Source organism: Ictidomys tridecemlineatus, chromosome 10 (genome assembly GCF_052094955.1).
Source record: "Ictidomys tridecemlineatus isolate mIctTri1 chromosome 10, mIctTri1.hap1, whole genome shotgun sequence".
Lineage (NCBI taxonomy): Eukaryota > Metazoa > Chordata > Mammalia > Rodentia > Sciuridae > Ictidomys > Ictidomys tridecemlineatus.
Genome location: NC_135486.1, coordinates 116,240,530 through 116,258,610, shown reverse-complemented (window position 1 = coordinate 116,258,610; position 18,081 = coordinate 116,240,530).

Sequence of the window (18,081 nt, the reverse complement as noted above, 5' to 3'; positions counted from 1 at the left end):
ATATAGAAATAGCATTGAGTAGAACATAGATTTGCATTCTTTTTAGAGATAAAATATGCATGTGGTGGGCGGCAAAAAGTGGAAAAGTTTGAACAGCCCTGAAATAAAAGGCTCCGTGGGGAAGCCCTGGGAAGGACGAATCCATTTTCTGCCTGAGAAGGTCGGTTGCAGCTGTACCTATAGCTGCCGCCTCCGATCTGCAGAGCTCTGAGGCACCCGGATTCCGACTGTGCGCATGTACTTGGGTCCGTGTATTTCCAAACTGTCCTTGGTACTCCTGCAATGCACGCTCCCCCTTCTGCAGAGGCAGAAGCCACTGTCTCTAAAAATCCCAGGAAATCTAGCATCAAAGAATGGGAGTCAGGTCCCAGCTAGAAGCAAGGGTCTTTCTTGTTACCTGGGCGACCTGCAGCAATCGCATAACCCCCAGACCTGGCCAGGATGGGAGCTGGTTTTGCTGCAGACAAAGTGCTTTCTCTGCCCTCAGCTCCTCATAGCAGCGCTCTGACACCGACAGGGCAGCGGTTCTCAACATCCCCATTTCACAGATGGGAGAAGAGAGTTACCAGCAGCGGTGCGCTCCCTGTTGTGGAAGTGGGGAAGCGTGCGCCCCACAGATGGCCAGTTGCGCAGTGGGATTGGGGTTTCCATGGAAGAGAGTAGGCTGCAGCAGAGAAGCGGGTTCCTCTGCTTCCAGGTCTTTGTGATAAGAGAATCTCACCAGCACCCTCTGCAGCTGACAGAACACAGATCTTTGCTTCTGCTGAAGTCAGCAGAGAGAGCCACTGAGCAGAGAAGTAAAGACCCATCGGAGCTGAGGCCAAGGTAAATATTGACCTCTTGGCATGATAAATCCTCCTGTTAATCCAAAACAGCACTCTCCCCCACTGCCATCTGCCCTGGATTGCCCTCCAGGACATGGATTCTGCAATTTTCCCAGAAGTTCAGGAAGGCAGTAGAAGGAGCCGGGTGGTTTCAATACAGAGTCCTCCAGCAGCCGGGGGGGCCCCAGCTGCTCCGTGCCCCCAGCTGCTCTATGCCCCAGAAAAGCCTGGGGATATGCTCTACTGAACTCCAGGGAGCCAAAGAGTCACACCAAAAGGACTTCAAGACTTTGCTCCTAGCGTTCCATACTTGGCCAGGGAAAAACGCCGGCAGAACACAGATCTTATGGAAAATTATCTGAATTTCCTTCTTCACCTAGGTACCCTGAAATTCCACCAGGCCCCTGTGAAACAAATGCTTCTTCCCAGTTTCCGCAAGCATTGGCAAAGATCTAAGATCAGAAGGCAAATGAGACGGCTACCACATAGTCCATGATCTTGGACAGTTTCTTTCTATTTTGGTACCAAGGATTGAATTCAGGGGCACTTAACCACTGAGCCCCATCCCCAGCCCTTTTTGGTATTTTATTAGAAACAGGGTCTCACTGAGTTGCTTAGGGTCTTGCTAAATTGCTGAGGCTGACCTTGAACTCACGATCCTCCTGCCTCGGCCTCCCAGCCTCGGGGAGGACAAGTGTGTGTGTCGCCGTGCCCAGCGTAAACAGAAGTTTCAGAGGGGAGAAAAAGAAGTGTTCAAAGTAAAACTGAAAAATATGATTAAAAAAAAAAAAGCAATGAGAACTTGTAAAAACTAGAGCCCATATTGGAAAGCCCAGCTCGAATGTGGCGATGGCCTCACGGAAGTGACCAGAGGTAAGCAGGTGCTTCCTGGGAGCTTAACAAGATCACTTCGTGGAAAATGAAGAGAGGATGGAAGATATAAAACAGGGAGAGGAAATGCTCAGGGAGCAATGCCCTGTCGGCTGGAGGCTGTGCCCTGGCCCAGGAATAAAGCCAGGAGAGTGTCGAGGCCACCCTGGACAGGAGCTATGTACACACCTTTAAGTCCTGAGTCAAGAGGGACTGGACGGTATTGCACCCACTGCACAACAGGTGGACTTGACCTCCGCTTGGATAAGAAAGGTGCCGCTCAGGGAGTGGATGTCACCCGATGGGGTAGAATTACACCGACCTGTTTGCTGTAATCCTGTCCTTTTGCCCTTTTTTGGATAGAATGTTCCATGGATTAGCTTCCCCATTAGTAAAACCCGGGTCTGAGGAGTATTCCCCCTCTTTCCTGCCTGCCTTGCCCCCCTTATGGGAGCAGTGGTTAAGAAGTGGTCACTGAACCCCAAGAAAAGGTATTTTCTGAGTCTATGTCTTTATGTAGCCAGCCCAAATTCACTTGGAGTGACCCCAATCGATTTAGTCGCGTGTCCCCACAGGAGGGGATTTAGGCACAGTGAGTCCACATCACCATGTCCCCTCAAAGTGTCCCCAGCCTAGAGTCTGTGGGAGGGCATCTTCTATCCACCACACTCCACACCTCCTCCAGTGCCCAATCCTGCGTTATCCCTCGAGATTTCCCACCTGAGAAAGGATGGAAAACAAGCTATAAGCTTAGAGGACAGCCCCAGGGTAAGCCGATCCAGAGGCCAGGTATATGGGGGAGCTGGGAGAAAAGACCAAGGAGGAGCCATCTAACTCTAAAACAGCAGGAAAAAAATTATTAAACTTGTTCTCGAAGCTCCACGCACGGATGGATTGGGAGCTAAAAGATGGAAAATGTCAGATAAAAATAAAGAAATACTCCGTAATAGGGTTGTCAACAGCAGAGGAGAGGGTGAGTCTCCTATCAACAGAAGTAACCAAGCAGAGAGTGGGGTAACACACGGCAAGAATATTAAAATTCAGGGGAAGGCACCAACTCTGGTCTCAAAGCCATGACTTTAGACCCTGGAGGAAAGAAGGGAATCTAATCACCTGCAGAATTTTCCCCCAAACTCCATTGACACGTGTGGTAGATGTAACTAGTGTCCACCAAGGTCTGGCTCCACTGTGCTCCCTGGGCACAGAGAAGACTGCCCTCGACAGCCTCTCTTGCAGCTAGACAGGGCCATGAAGCCAGTTCTGGCCAACGGGCAATGAGTGGAAGGGACCTGTGTCACTTTGGGACCTAAGAGTGAGCCACACACAGCAAGTGGTCCCAGAGCTGACCCTGGGTCTTGTGTGAGTGTGTGCAGAAGACCCTCCTCCACCCAGCCTGCCCCCTCCACCCCCTTAGTGGCATTGAACTTGCTGCTTGAGTTCTGTTCAGCCGCTGAGATGTCAGGGTGAGGTTGGTGAAGCATGAGGTTGGGTGAGGAATCGTTCCTGACTGATTCACTGAGTACATATATGGTGCTTTGAATGTCCCTTTTTTCTTTTATTTATTTATTTATTGGTGGTGGGGACTGAATCCAGGGGTGCTTTACCACTGAGCTACACCCCCAGTCCTTTATATATTTTTTATTTTGAGATGGGGCCTAAGTAATTTAGCACCTCCCTAAGTTGCCGAGGCTGACCTCCTGCCTCAGCCTCCCGAAGGCCCTTTCTCGATGCCTGCTGTGGTTTGAATGTGTGCCCCAAATGTTCATGTGTTCAAAAGTTAATCCTCATGCTTATGTCAGTCATATGTTGTCTGATGCCATCTGTCATGTGATAATGCAGCAAGAAGGACCTCACTAGGTCCTGTCACCATGAGCTGGAACTTTGGAGCCTTCAGAACCATGAACCAAACAAACCGTTATTCTTTATAAATGACCCTGTCTTGGGTATTTTGTTATAGCAACAGAAAATGGACAAAGATGATGCCTGTGCATCTACGCTGGTCACATTCCTGCCTACTGAATGAGTGAAAGGGTGGCCTTTATTGTCATGGAGTGGTCCTTACCCCATGGAGAACTCAACTGCACAGGGGAGGCCCTAACAGCCTCTAGCCAGGTTAGACACTGTTTCTACTTCAGGATCATTAGGGAGAATGCAAATAAAGAGACACTGTCCCTGATGCCATGTGACTCAAAGACAGCAATTCAGGGGAGCAAATGGAGGCTGAGGGCCTGGGGGGTAGATATCCATGGGGGATCCCAAAGGCCTTGGAGGAGGAGGAAGGCTTTAGACCAGGCTGAGGGGAGGGAGGCAGGAGGAAGCCCCAGGGTGGGGCTGTGGGCTGAGCTGGGATCGGGGTGATGAGCAGAGGGGCTGGGCCCTGTGTGCAGGGGCTGGGCCTGTGTGCAGGCCCAGGCCCGTGCTGGACAGAGGCCACCTCCCTGGCAGCCACCTTCCACCTCCAGGATCCCACCCTCAGCCCCAGCACCCCCCCCCCAGGGCCCATGAGAAAACCCGTTAGGAGAAGTCATTTGCGGGGCTTCGGGGACAAAATGAGGCTCAGACTAGCGGTGGCAATAGGGAGCCTAGGTCTTCTCAAGAGGAGGCCAAATTTGGAAGACTGGGAGGGGGTGGGGATCTGTTGTGGTACAGAAGCCGCAGCACCAGGCACAAGCTGTGTGAGTAGGATTTGCTGAAAGTCGGGGAGGAAGGCCAGTCACCCTTCTGAAAGGCGCCATCGCATTGCTACTAAACCCAGAAGATGTCCCCCCTTGGTAAGCACCACTGCCATGTACTATTAGGAAGGGTCTGTTTGAAGGGGAACAAAGCTCTAGATAAACCCTTGGTGGGGGAACCAGAAAACACGAGGCAGAAAAGCTGGCCACAGTCCTTCATTAAGACGAGCAAGCCCCGTGAGGAGTGGAGCCTGCTCGGGCTGGAATCAGGTGGCTGCAGAATCAGAGGCTTGGGGTGAGGGCGGGGGACCTTTTCATGCTAAAGAGAGCCAAAGTCACTCTGAGGATTTTTAAATGACAGCATTATTAAAGTCAAGGCTTCCACTGTGACCAGACGACCCTGTCAACTCCATCCCCATCTTCCAGGGAGGCAGAAAACCCAGTGAGGGACACACTCCCTCCGGGGGCAGTGCCGGCCCCGTCCTGCCCGATTCTCTCCTGGGTTCCCAGCAGCCAGCAAGTATGCAGGCCCAAGGGGGCTCCGGCTCAGGCACTTGCCTTCTCCAAGCCAGCCTTACGGAGCCTTCAGAAAAGAAGGTTCCAGAAGGCAGGTCATGTCATTCCCCCCCCCCCAGGTTTTTTAAGAAGGTGCAAAGGGTTTAGATGTACCTCGCTCTGAGCCTGAGCTTCAGTATAAAGGCCACTCTTGGCCTCATTCTTTGCCCTCGCTGCCCTCCCCCCAAAACCTGTAGTGGCTCCCCACTGCCAGCAGAGTAAAGTCTGACCCCTCATTGGTCTGGCATTCAGAGCTCTTCACCACCTGGCCTCGGATGCCCTTCTAGAATCATCTCTCGCTGTTCTCTTTTGCAGGCACAAATCCCAGAAGGAGCCATGCACAGGCCTGGGAAACAGCCTAAGCCAAGATCAGGTTGTCGTGGCTCAGCCTTCGGGATCCGGGAGCGAAAGGCACGTTCCAGGCCTGAGGAGCTCGTCGGCGTGGAGACGGGGAGACAGATGAGCAGTTCCTCAGGTGCCAGCGCGGGGACACTTGCCCAGACAGATCCCTGCCCCAGGTGAGTAGGGCTCACGGCTTGGTGGGCCTGGGCGGGTTCCAAGTGTCCCAGAAGAGCCCTCAAGGTGCTCTGTCCCCCGGGGTGAGTGGGCATTTACCAGAGGGAAAGGGAGGAGGGTGTGCAGAGTGTGGAATGGTCCAGAAGGTGGCTGAGCAGAGAGGACATGGGGTGAGGACAAAAGCTGAGGCCAACGTGGCTGGCCGGCAGGGGACGGAGCTCCCTGAGGGACTTGAAACAGGGCGGTAGGAGTTAGGAGGTTCATGCTTCACGAACTTTCCTTTGGCTCAAAACAGTCAGCCAGTGGACGCAGAGGCACTGACCATTCAGAGGCTCTTCCAGAAGCCCTCACTGGGAGGATTAAAGGCAGATATGGAAGGTCCGCAGAGCCCATGAGGAGGGTGCGGGTCCCCGAGAGTCCCCAGGATTTGCTCACAGTCCAAGCCCCATGTCCAGCCCGGGGCCAGCAGCCTCCCGTGGCTCTCCGGCCTTGGACACGTGGCCGGTCCTCAGTGAGGAGCCCTGAAAACGCAGCACGTGTGCCAGATTCTGAAGTATTCGTTCAGAACCCCCCTTTGTAATGTAAAATATCTCGCTAATATTTTTTACATTGATTCCACGTTGAAATCATCATGTTTTTCGTACATGGGACGCCATAAGATTAAAAATGAATTTTACTTTCTTCGTTCTGAACGTTTTGCATTGTGGCTTTTAAGAGCTTTAAAATCGCATTTAAAGCCCATGTTCCGATTCTGGTGGGGAGGTGCTGGATTAGAGGGCCACGAAGCGGGGAGGGATGGAGGGTGGTTTCCGAGTCCCTGCTCAGCACACAGAGCCCTTGGGACGGGTGACGCCTGCGGCTCCTGCTACCAGGTACAGACGCGGCTCTGCACACCCCCAGTTACCTCCTCCCTTAGGGCTGCCGGCCATCTAGAGGTGAGCATCGTGATCACCTCCACGTGGCAGAGGGGAAGCCAAGGGACGGGGGCGGGTGGCAGGCAGACACTCTGAATCCAAGATCCAGGCTCTGCTTCTGAAAGCGCCGTGAACTCAACCTGGGAAGCAGGGCTGGATGGAGGCGGCAGAGGCAATGAGTGCATTTGGGCAGGCCTTGACCATCGTGTCTTCTGGGACATGCAAGGACACTTCTGGGAGGGACAAAGCTGGAGGCAGATCCCTGACTGCAATGTCACTGAGCGGGACATAACCAGCCCAGGAGGAAGCCCAGCCAGGCCCGTCTCCACCCAGCCCACCCGTTGCTCCTTCCCGCCTCCTTCACACTCTGACGCCCCATCCCTGCCATCTACAGGGTCCTCAGTTCACTGGTGCATTGGACAAAGATGAAAGGCCCGGACACACCGGGCCCTTCACTGGGAGCTTTTCTGCATAGCAGCAAGAGAATCTTCTGGAAGAACAACCCTAATGAAACCCATAGAATAACTAAGGAAGGAAAGAAGGGTTCTCTACTTCAGCTAAGACCACTGGAAAGGACCACCCCCAACCCTTGTGCTTAGTGAATAAAGACGGACCACACCCTGACGTCAGGATGCCTACATCCTGCTCATAGGGACAGGTAAGGGAGGGACATTTGCACAATCCAGGAGCTGCATTTTTAAATCTCGAGTGTCCACTATGGAAATCAGTATTGGAGGTTCCTCAAAGGACTAGGAATGGAGCCACCGTACGACCAGCCACACCACTCCTCAGGATTTATCCAGAAGAATCAAAGTCAGCGATTCATGCATTCACAGCAGCCAAGTTGTGGGACCTGCCTGTCTGTCCTTCAGGGGATGAACGATTCAAGAAAATGCAAACTAAAGCGTAGCATACCCACATCCTAGGGCCCCAGACCCTAAGTACACACCAAGAGGAAGAAATGCATACAGACACCAAGGACATGAGTGTGTGTGCACAATGGAGTTTCATTCATCCATGGGAAAAGAAAAGAAATCATGTCACTTGCAGGAAAACCGGTGGAACCGGAGAGCATTATGTTAAGTGAAATAAGCCAGAAAGTTATTATTACACATAATTGTGATGCACCAGTAAAATGATAATAATATGAAAAATATGAATCCCTGGTGTCATGGATGGGACAGTTAAGGCTGGCCTCCAAGAGGAGGCACCGAGGGAGCTGAGGCTTTGCTGGTGTGGAGGAGGGAGTACGTGCTGGTCTCATGGGCGAGGACAGCCAATGCTCCCCCGGGGTCTGTTTGGGGACACTGGTTATGGCTGGGACAGAGCAAGCGAAGGGTCCAGGTCATTCTAAGATCTTGGGACCTCAAGGAGGGACAAGCCTAGGACCTGGGAGCCAGAGGGTGGGGGAGGGAGGTTGCTGCGGTAGAACAGAGAGGGGAGCCGGCCGCTGGACAGTGGTCCCCCAGAGGCCACTGCCCAGGGTCCAGTCAGGCTGCTCTCTGAGTGGGTGCCTGGGGGCAGGGCATGCATCCCAGGGCCTTCACCCATGTCCTGTGACTCTTTCCCACCCCCAAGCCCTTCCTGCACCAGGTCTGTCCCAATTTACTCCGTCAGGGTCCAGTAGGGCTTGGGAAAGGAAAGAGCCCAGATTTTAAAAAATATGTATGTGACCAAAATGAAGGAATGGCATCTTCCAAGGACCTTCCATCTACTGCCCACCGGACCCTCTGTTCCATTAAGTTTTCTGTCTTTGACACCTTCCCTGGCTCTAGATCACCACCTCCCTCTCTGCCCAGCACTGAATCCTAGCAGGCTGCCCCCCCGAGAGTCCCATGACTGGTGGCCTTGCTCCAAAAGTCCTCTGCTTTGGCTTCAGGCAAGGAGCAGAACCAGCAAAACATAGGACAAAAAGGAGACGGAGACTGTAGTGAAGACATTTCTTCTCTGCTCCCTTTCAGTTTTGGCGCCCAAGTGCCTGAAAAATAAACATATCCTTCCATGGCTGCAGTTGCTCCAGCCCTCACTGGGCCCTAACAGCGTAATCCTCATCCCACACCCCTGTAAGAGCTCCTTCACTGAAGTGTCTTCATTTGTACCTCCCAGGACCTATTCTCTTTCCTCTCAGGATCCTGACTGATGCAGACCATTAAAAAAAGATAAAATTGGAACTCCCAGGATAGTGACATACATCTGTGCAAGTTCCAGACTGCACAAGTGGGGGGACTGCCATTCACGCTGCAGCCTATGAGGATGCAGCACCCTGGAATCACACAGCACACTCTCCACACAGCTGAACATGATGACATTGAATTTGCCCAAGGCCAACCGGTGGGTGGGACTCAGCCGGGTCTTGACCCATGTCCCGTTGCTTTTGCCATAGACTAAAAGAGCCTCACTACACACATTGTGGATTGGACGCTGAGCATCGATGGAAAACCCAGAGAAATGCCCATAAACCCTGGAGCTCGGTCCACTGTGCTGCACTGATGCTCATTTCTTGGATTTGCTAAATATCCCACGGTTGTGTATGATTTTAACACTGGGGACACATGGGGTTACATGGGCGAGGACTTTTCTGAGAACTCTCTGCACTCACTTGGTAACATTTTTTTAAGTCTAAAATTATTCCAAAATTTCTTAAAGTTTATTTAAAGAGAGAAAAAAAAAACTGAAAAATCGTAACAGCCAAATACAACATGCAGCCCTGGTTTGGATCCTGGTTTGAACAAATAATGTGAACATGTCTTTGAGACAATCGGGGAAATTTGGTTAGGGACTGGATGTTAGGTGACATCAGCATCAATGCTCATGCTATTTCGTGTGCCGAGGACTGATGGTTGTGTGTTGTGAAAGCCCCTACCTGGTGGGCGGTATTTACTGTTGAAGGGACAAGGGCGTTTAATTTTAAATTGTCCACTCTAATGAGCTCAGAAGGGAGGCTGAGAAGAAGAAAACAGAGAAAGCACTCTGTTCGGGTCTGGATATGCTCTGTCCCCCAAAAAGCGGATGGGAGCTCTGGTCCTCAGGTTGGCCTCCGGACCTTTAAGGGGTGGGGCTTAATGGGAGGTCCTTAGGCTGTTGAGAGCCTTGGAAGGGAATAAGGTACTTCTTGCGAGAGTGAGTTATTGTAAAAGGAAGTTCAACCCTTGGGTCATTCTCTTCACTTCCTGTTTTGCCATGTGACCTCTTGCTCCCACATACATTGCCACCATGATGCCATCTGCCATGATGTGACACAGCCAAAGTGATGGGGCTGCCCAGTCTTGAACACTCAGCAAGGGCTGGATTGCGTGTCTAGCATGAGACCATAGGTTCAGTCCCCATGGTGGCCAAGAAACAAAAATACCTAGGGACTAAATCAATCTCTTTTCTTTAAAAAGTAGCCTGCCTCGGGTATGTTGTTATAGCATCAAAAAGCTGTTAATACACTGTGTGTTCTTTGAGAGGCCCCCTTGGGAGATGGAACCATCTGGCTACCGGCTTTCTTTGTTTCCCCTGTCAGGACTCACTACCAAGCCAGCAAGTGACATGCTTTCCCCTAGGAAGGAATTGGCACATCAAGAGGCAGTGAGGAATTGGGTCCTGATGCCACACAGCCTCAGTTCACTACCTACCTAGTGGAAGGTACTATTGTAATCATCCTTTGTTTTGTTGAGGACTTCAGATGAGGTGCTGTGTGCAGAGTACTTACACCGGGATGTGGCACAAGAAGGACTGGATCATGTCAACTGGTTTCATGGTCACGGCTGCAGCTAGCTCTCCTCCACATGAGGCCTCCGGGCCCCCCATCCCCTGCAGCTGGATGACCAGAGCGCGGCAGGGTCTCTGGTTTCTCTGCCCTCCCTTGCGTTCCTAACACATCCCACATGAACGCAGGGACGGCCTCCAGTCACTTGGCCAGGACGGAGCCTTTGCGTTTTCACATGCTCCTAATTTTCAAATTAAATTCTCCTGTTTTCATGGTCTTTGTCAGAAACAATTTGATGAATCCCTTTCGCCATTTCAAAAGCCTTAGCAAAGGGATCCCTTTTCAGAGAAGAATTTGCCAAACCTCTCTGCCCTCTTCTTAGAACCGGGGCTGCTGACAGATGAGATGGGATGTGGCTCTTCGGTGCCTGGTTTCCCCAGGGACAGGGGGCCTGTTTGTCCGTCCTACAGAGCTAGGTGGACTCTCCTGTGTCCACGAAGAGAAAGCAGGCCTTTGTGCTGCGATCTGTCCTGGCGTCCTAGGGCGCAGTGACTGGCCCGGCCTGGGCACAGCAGCTAGCAAAGCAGCGAGCCACGTGTTAAAGGGATCATTTCCTGACACATTAATCCTGGGGGTGTTTAGCTAATTGGTTTAGGCACAATACAGTCAAGCCACTTCTTGGGTCTCGTTTGCACGGATCTTAAACACCTTTCTTTGCAGTTTTTCATGCCTCTGGAGAAGGCCTGGCCCGCAGAACAGTGCACCAAGCTGGAGCTGGGCCAAGTTTTCACAGTTATTAAAAAAAAAAAATCACACATTGGCAGACCCCACCCAAGATGCCAGGAACAGAGCTGGGCCCCTGAGGCCCGTTAGCCCCTGGGTGCTCAGCTCAGTCCCGCAAAGGGACTGTTCCTATTGTGGCCATGTTATAGGCAGGGTGACGGAGACACAAGGCGGTTAAGTAGCAGGTCCAAGGTCACCCATCTGAGAAACGGTGGGGCCAGGCTGTGCACGTGGCCATCCAGCTACGGATCCAAACGCCTCTTGTCACAGATGCTCACCCGATGACAGCTGGGTCATCTTGAAGTTTTCCTAAGGGCCACTGAGCTGACCCCAGTGAACCATTTGATCATCGTCTGTGTGGCTGCAACTGTTGATCTGTTGGCTGGTTTGTGGGTCGGGTGGGCTGTTGGTCCTGGATGAATGAACGTCCTGCTACTCTGTGCCCAGCATCTCCACGTAGATTTTCTCATTTTATCTTCCTAAGAATCCAGGGATGTGCGGACCGTTATTTCTATTTTTAACAGAGGCTCAAAGGAGATTTACACTTACCCCAAATCACCTTGGGAGCATTAGAACAAAGAAAATGTCCATGGCTGATAGACAAGGACCTTCCACTCGGCCAGAGGACATGACTAAGCCCCAAACTTCCACCAAGAGGTTCAAAGAAGGACAAGGGACAAGTGACATACTTTCCACCATAGAAGGACTGGCACACACAGGGGGAATGGTGAGGAATTGGGTCCTGACACTAGAATTGGGTCCCGTCGGGACTGCGTAGTGATTCTGAGGGGTCACACCAGAGCAGGGGGCTCTCTCAGGGACAGTGGATGGAAAACAGCTACAGGAAACCTGCCCCCACCCACGTCCCATGTCACATGGCCTTGTGCTGTCCTGATTTGCAGGCACCGGGACAAGAGGAAAACCATCCCTCTTCCAAAACCTGCAATGAAGATTGATTAGATAATGGTGGCAAAGCGCTTTGAAGACAAGGGATGTTGGAAATATCCTGTGTTTGGGTTTCCTCTCAGGGGCTCTGGGCCAGATCAAGGCCCATGAATGGATCTGCTCCGGTGGCTGGGAGTCTTCGTAGGGGAAAGGAACCATTTCCCAAAACCTTTCTCCTAAGGGGCTGCCAGAGTCGCCTGGCTCTGCGTCACACCCAAGTCCATCTGTCGTTTGAGAAAAAGGGGTTCCACTGCTGGTCCGTGAAATGTGGACATGTACTTTGATCAGCTGTGTCCTCGGTAAAGAACAGCAACCCAATTTTGAGGACATTGTATCAGGAGGGAAAAAGCAAATACAATGAAGAGATAAGACATCCCATCATTTGGGGAGGGAAGAAGGAACAAAGATGAACCAGTGGGACTTATCATCAGACCAGAGGAACAGGGCAAGAGGAACACCCCAGGGCGTTTCGTCCAACCCTATCCACAGTCAAGTCTATCAGCCTGTGCCTGACTGTCCACACCCACCAGGAAGGTTAAATAGCTGGGTGTGGTGGCGAATGCCTATAATCCTAGCCGCTAGGGAGGCTGAGGCAGGAGGATCGCGAGTTCAAAGTCAGTCTCAGCCATTTAGAAAGACCCTAAACAACTCAGTGAGATCCTGTCTCAAAATAAAAATAAAAAGGGCTGGGGATGTGGCTCGGTGGTTAAGTGCCCCTGGGTTCAATCCCTAGTACCAAAAAAAAAAAAAAAAAAAGAATTACCAACTGCTAAGTAGAGAAGAAACGTATCATTGAGGTTTGACAATGTTGTGTGTGTTAATATCCCCATCCCTAACTATAGTCGCTATGTATTTGGGGACTTAGAAAGTTAATTTTATTTATTTTTTAATTTTTTTTAGTTGATATAGACAAGTATCTTTATTTATTTATTTTTATGTGGTGCTGAGGATTGAACCCAGGGCCTCACGTGTGCAAGGCAAGTGCTCTACCAATGAGCTACAATCCCAGCCCCTAGAAAGTTAATTTTATGATATATGCTGCTGTGGACACTGGAGGGGACAGGGGGCCATCGTACCTTGCTGGTGGAAGTACAAAATGGCACAATCTAGGTAGCCGGCAAATTAGTTCTACTTACTCAAATCGAAAGTCCATTCAAATGACCTTTGGTAATCCCACTTCTGGGGATTTACCCTATACCTACACCAACATGTGTCAGAAATGAAGCACCAATGGCATTATTCACTGTGGCATTGCTGGCAACAGGATCAGGCTGGAAACAACCAAGCAGACCTGAAAATGGATCTGGTTAATGAAAAGAAGGTCCTCCCACATGATAGAATACTATACAGCAGCAACAAAGGTGTGAAAGCTCTGCCTGTTACGGGGAAAGACCTCCAGGCTACACTGCTAAGTAAAGGAAAGAAAGTACTGAGCAGGATCATATATCTTTGGTGCAAGACAGAAAGAAAGAAGATCATCTATTAACATTTGCTTATATGAGGAAGCGATGCTAGCACACATGATAAATTAATTCAAGTGGTCATCCAGGTCATCCATCTCTGCCCAGGAGAAGAGGGGAGGAATTCTGGGAACAGGAGCCGGTGGGAGAGAGGCCTCCCCAGGATTTGTCTTTCCCTAACATTCTTATTTGGAACCATATGAATTTGTTACCTACTTGAAATGCGTGCACACACACACACACACACACACACACACACACACACACAGAGAGGCACCAACACATTTAAGACTGAATTTTACAGAGGAAAGTTAATGTACAGAAACCAGAGCCCACCTGGGCCTCCATACCAGCAGTTTCACATCGTGGATTCAACAAATGGACCATTAAAAATATTCAAAGAAAATGGCATTTGTATTAAACATGGACAGACTTTTTTCTCATTATTCTGATGAGAAATGATGTAGTCTAACAACTATTTACACAGCACTAGGCATTGCCGGATCTCGAGATGCAGGAGGATGGGCATAGGTTCTATGCATATATTGGGCCATTTTATGTCAGGGACTTGGTGGGGAACAGTATCCCACAGGTGCTGAGAGGTGACGGGGTCCCCCTTACACTTCTGTCTCCTGAGCTTTCTCTGCTCAAATATCCAGACTTCCAGCTCAGCCCCCCAACCCTGCTCGGGAATCTTCCAAAGCAGTTCCCAGAGCCTCCGACTTTGGCCACGGGGACGGAAGCGCTCGCCAGTCCCAGAGGAGGACTGGCTCTGGTCCTAGGGCCGAGGGAGGTAGTGGGGATCCCACTCCCGTTTCTCCACCAGCCAGAGCTTCAGGTTATTGCCTGATTATATACGAAGCAGGGTCATCTCTCTAGGCCAAGGGCTGACGATTTCAGGAGACAACGACATCTAGTCTCATCAGAAAGAAGAACGCTCCTTCTGGCCCTTGGGTGACAATGACCTCAGCGTGGTTCCGCTACCATACCTCAGATGCTTTTCTGAGCCTGGCCTGCATTGCAGGGGTCACCCAAATTGAAACCCAGCCTCTCCTCCTGTGCAGGACGCCGGGCGGGATGCTCCAATTCGGGCTTCTCTGAGCTCGGTCCCCTACGAAGGGGGCTGAAAGAATCCCCTGTGACCCCAACACACAAATCACCTCTCCAGACACAACTGATCAGCAAAAGGTTTAAATACATGGTATTAAAACAACAATAACAACAAAACTTTTCAATTCACACCAAGTAGTGAAACCTGTAGAAATAATTGACAAAAGATGCAATCCCTGATATGCTCACTCAGTGGTTTCTGACACAGGGACAGCAGGGCCGTGCCTGATCAATGACCCTGATCTTCAGGAACTTGTCTGATGACCCCTCCCAGTTCTTAGAGTGAGAAATTACTCCCTGCTTCTGGCCTTTCCTAAGCAAACCAGGGGAGTCCATGCCCAACACTCTTTTTTTTTTTTTTTTTTTTTTTTGTATCAGGGATTGAACCCAGGGGTGCTTAACCACTGAGCCCCATCCCCAGCTCTTTTTTCTATTTTATTTAGACACAGGGTCTCACCGAGTTGGTTGGCATTTCTCTTTTGCTGAGGCTGGCTTTGAACTCGGGATCCTCCTGCCTCAGCTTCCCGAGCCCCTGAGATTACAGGCCTGCACCACCGCACCAGGCCTGACAGTCTTTTATCAGGCTATGGACCACTACCCCCTACCTTAATCACCCTGTGGCCAGCTACTAGGCCACATAAGTCCCTATGCCCCTGACCCCACTGAAATTATTCAGAATAACCAGCTCTGAGCCTCACTGAGCCTGGGCCTTTCCTTTCCTTCCTGAGGAAAGCAGAAAGGGCTGTTACCCCCATTTACTTGGCTCCCTCTGCTCCTGGCTGACCCTGGTACCTTCCTGCATGGCCCACATGAAGTGGCTTGCCTCCTCCCCTTGGAAACAATAAATAACAAACTGTCGTTGCAATGGTAATCACCCCGATCTGTTGGCCTCACTACACCCAAATAAGAATAAAATCGACTTTTTTTTTTTTTTTTGACAGTACTGGGGATTGAACTCACGGCCTTTGCACATACCAGACAAGCACCCTACCCCTGAGCCACACCCTGAGCCCTAAAACCCACATAGTCAAACAGCTTTATAGAGAGTGACACTTATTCAGAAAAGATTCTAGAATCATCATGGTTAAATTTCAGATTAAAGCTGGACCCAAAAAGATACAAGATACCCAACTTGAAGCTGAATGTATTAGGAAAATCTTTTCATGAACATTTGAGGGTGGCACACTCCACAGTGTAGATCTTTTGAGAAGGTGGACCAGTCATTCTCAGGCATCACCAGTTCCAGCCCCCTGTGCCTACATGCGCTTACCTGCTCTTGACCATAATTAGCGTGGGAGGTGCTGTGTGCAAAGGTAGGCTTCCTTAGGTAAGGAACAGAGTTGGAATTTTTAGCTACCCGTTAAATGTGCAGTACCTTTGCTCAAAATGAAAGTTTGAGCAAATTAAATTGAAAAAGCAAGAAACTAGCTAACTCGAGTAAGTGCTAAAGAGCTACATATAAAGAAATTTTATCAGAGACACTTCATGTGTTTGAGGCAGTAAGTTATTTGCATTAGATTAAGCAGGGGACTGCTTTTCCCTGGAATTGGAGGGAGGCAGAGGAAGAGCATGAAGTTTTAGTGCTCAAAAGATATAATTAGGGGGGCTAGGGACATAGCTCAGTTAGTAGAGTGCTTGCCTCACATGCACAAGGACCTGGGTTCAATCTTCAAACACACACACACACACACACACACACACACACACACACACACACGATGCAATTAGGATAGGGAAAATTCTGTGGTCAGGGCACCGATGGAGTTACTCATAAGCATCCCCAAAATGTTACAAAGGACTATATGTATGACAAGTGATAATAGCTATCAGATGTCACCCACCTGCTACATGCCGGGAATTAGGCTAGGCTGCTTGCAGGCTTCATGTCATTCAATCTTCCTAATAATCCCACAGGGTGGGTTTTAGAAAGCCCATTTTAGTGAGGAGGAAACCAAGACTCTATATTTGCATAAAAATCCCCCCAAATTTAGTGATCTATAGCAACAATAAACTTTTATTTTCTCACACTGTTTCTGTGGGGTAGAAATTTGGGAGCAGTTTAGCTGGACAGTTCTTATTCAGGATCTCATATGGAATTACAGTCAAGATTTTGGCTGGTGCTGCCATCATCTGAAGGCTCTAGTGGGGTTGTAGACTCTCTTCCGTGGATGGCAGATTGGCCCCAGCTGGATTGCAAGAGCGTCATTTCTTTCCCCAGGGGAGCTTGGGTCTTCAAGACATGGCAGCTGGCTTGGTACAGAGCAATTGATCCAAGAGAGCAGGAGGCAGAAACTTCATGGTCCTTTTATGACCCAGCCTCAGACATTACACATCACTCAATTTCTGATTGGTTACACAAGTCAACCCTATCCAATGTGGGAGGGGACTACTGCACAAGGGCACAAAAATCAGGAGGTGAGGGATTCCACCTCTTGGGTCCCCTTCTTCCTCCAGGAGAAGTCTTTTCTGCTGTCCTTTAATAAACTTCTAATTTCTACTCTGAAAAAAAAAAAAAAAATCAGGAGGTGAGCTCATTGGGGCCATCTTGGATACTGGCTTCCACTAAGCCCAAGAGAGTAAGAAATGCTGTTAAGATCACTCAGCTAATTTCAAATCCGGTCTTACTTTTTCCACTGAAAGACCCTACTTCCCCAATGCCCTCACACAGTGGGGGACACTGCCAAAGGCAGGATCCAGGGTCCTAGTGAAGCTTTATCTTCAATCTACTGGGAAATCGTTCTTATATTGAAAGCTTAGCTCAAGTTCTCTAATAAAAATTGATGAAAAATAACTTGTTTATTTCATTGATTTTTACCCCAAACCAAACTTGCTAGACCTCATCGCTGGCTACAACTGGATTTATTATTATTATTATTATTATTATTATTATTATTACATTCTCTGTTTTTTTAAAAGGAAAGCCAGTATTATGAATCCATAGAGGACAAAATACTTCCAGGTTTCAAACTTTTTTTTTTTTTTTTTTTTTTTTTTACCATTTCTGTATTCAAGAGTTGAGCTGAATTGGTTGGAATCTCTGTTTTGTACAAGGAGGTGATTGAAGGGTGTTTTTATTCCCATGAGTCACAGGAAATCCACAATTTATTCTTCAGTAATAAAACCTGCCTGTGTGATTATTGGGACCATGGAGGGTCAATTCAAATTAAAGACTTTACGACTGGTGGTTATATTAAATCTTTTCAACAATTTTTGGAAAGGATTTTAAGTATGTCAGACTGACTTCTCTATGTTTTTTTTTTCTTCAAATGAGAGAATTTTATTGCACCAAGTCACAGAATCAAGAGGAAAACGACTTAGTTCATCGATTCCTGTCAACCCTAGTGATTTCAAGTTGTTCCCTTTAAAACAAAGGCCACGTCTGAAGTTGCCTGAAGTCCACCTCCACTAATTAAAACGGAAGTCATAAAGCAAAGCATTGCAATAATTTACAATAATAATAATAATAATCTCAAATTGAAATAGCACATATATCCAAGAAACATAAAGCATTCCACATGTTTTATTTGTCTCACCTGGAAACAGAAATTAAAGTTCCTTGGCTAGTCTAAGGGAACACCCATTAACTAAAATATTTATATGGTTGCTGAATGTGCATGTGGGTGGGTGTCTGTATACAGAAGAAACCGACATTTATTGAGCACTTACTCAATATCAGGTCCAGAATATTGAAAGCTTAACTCAGGCTTTCTAATGAAAAATGACGAAAAATCATTTCTTTAC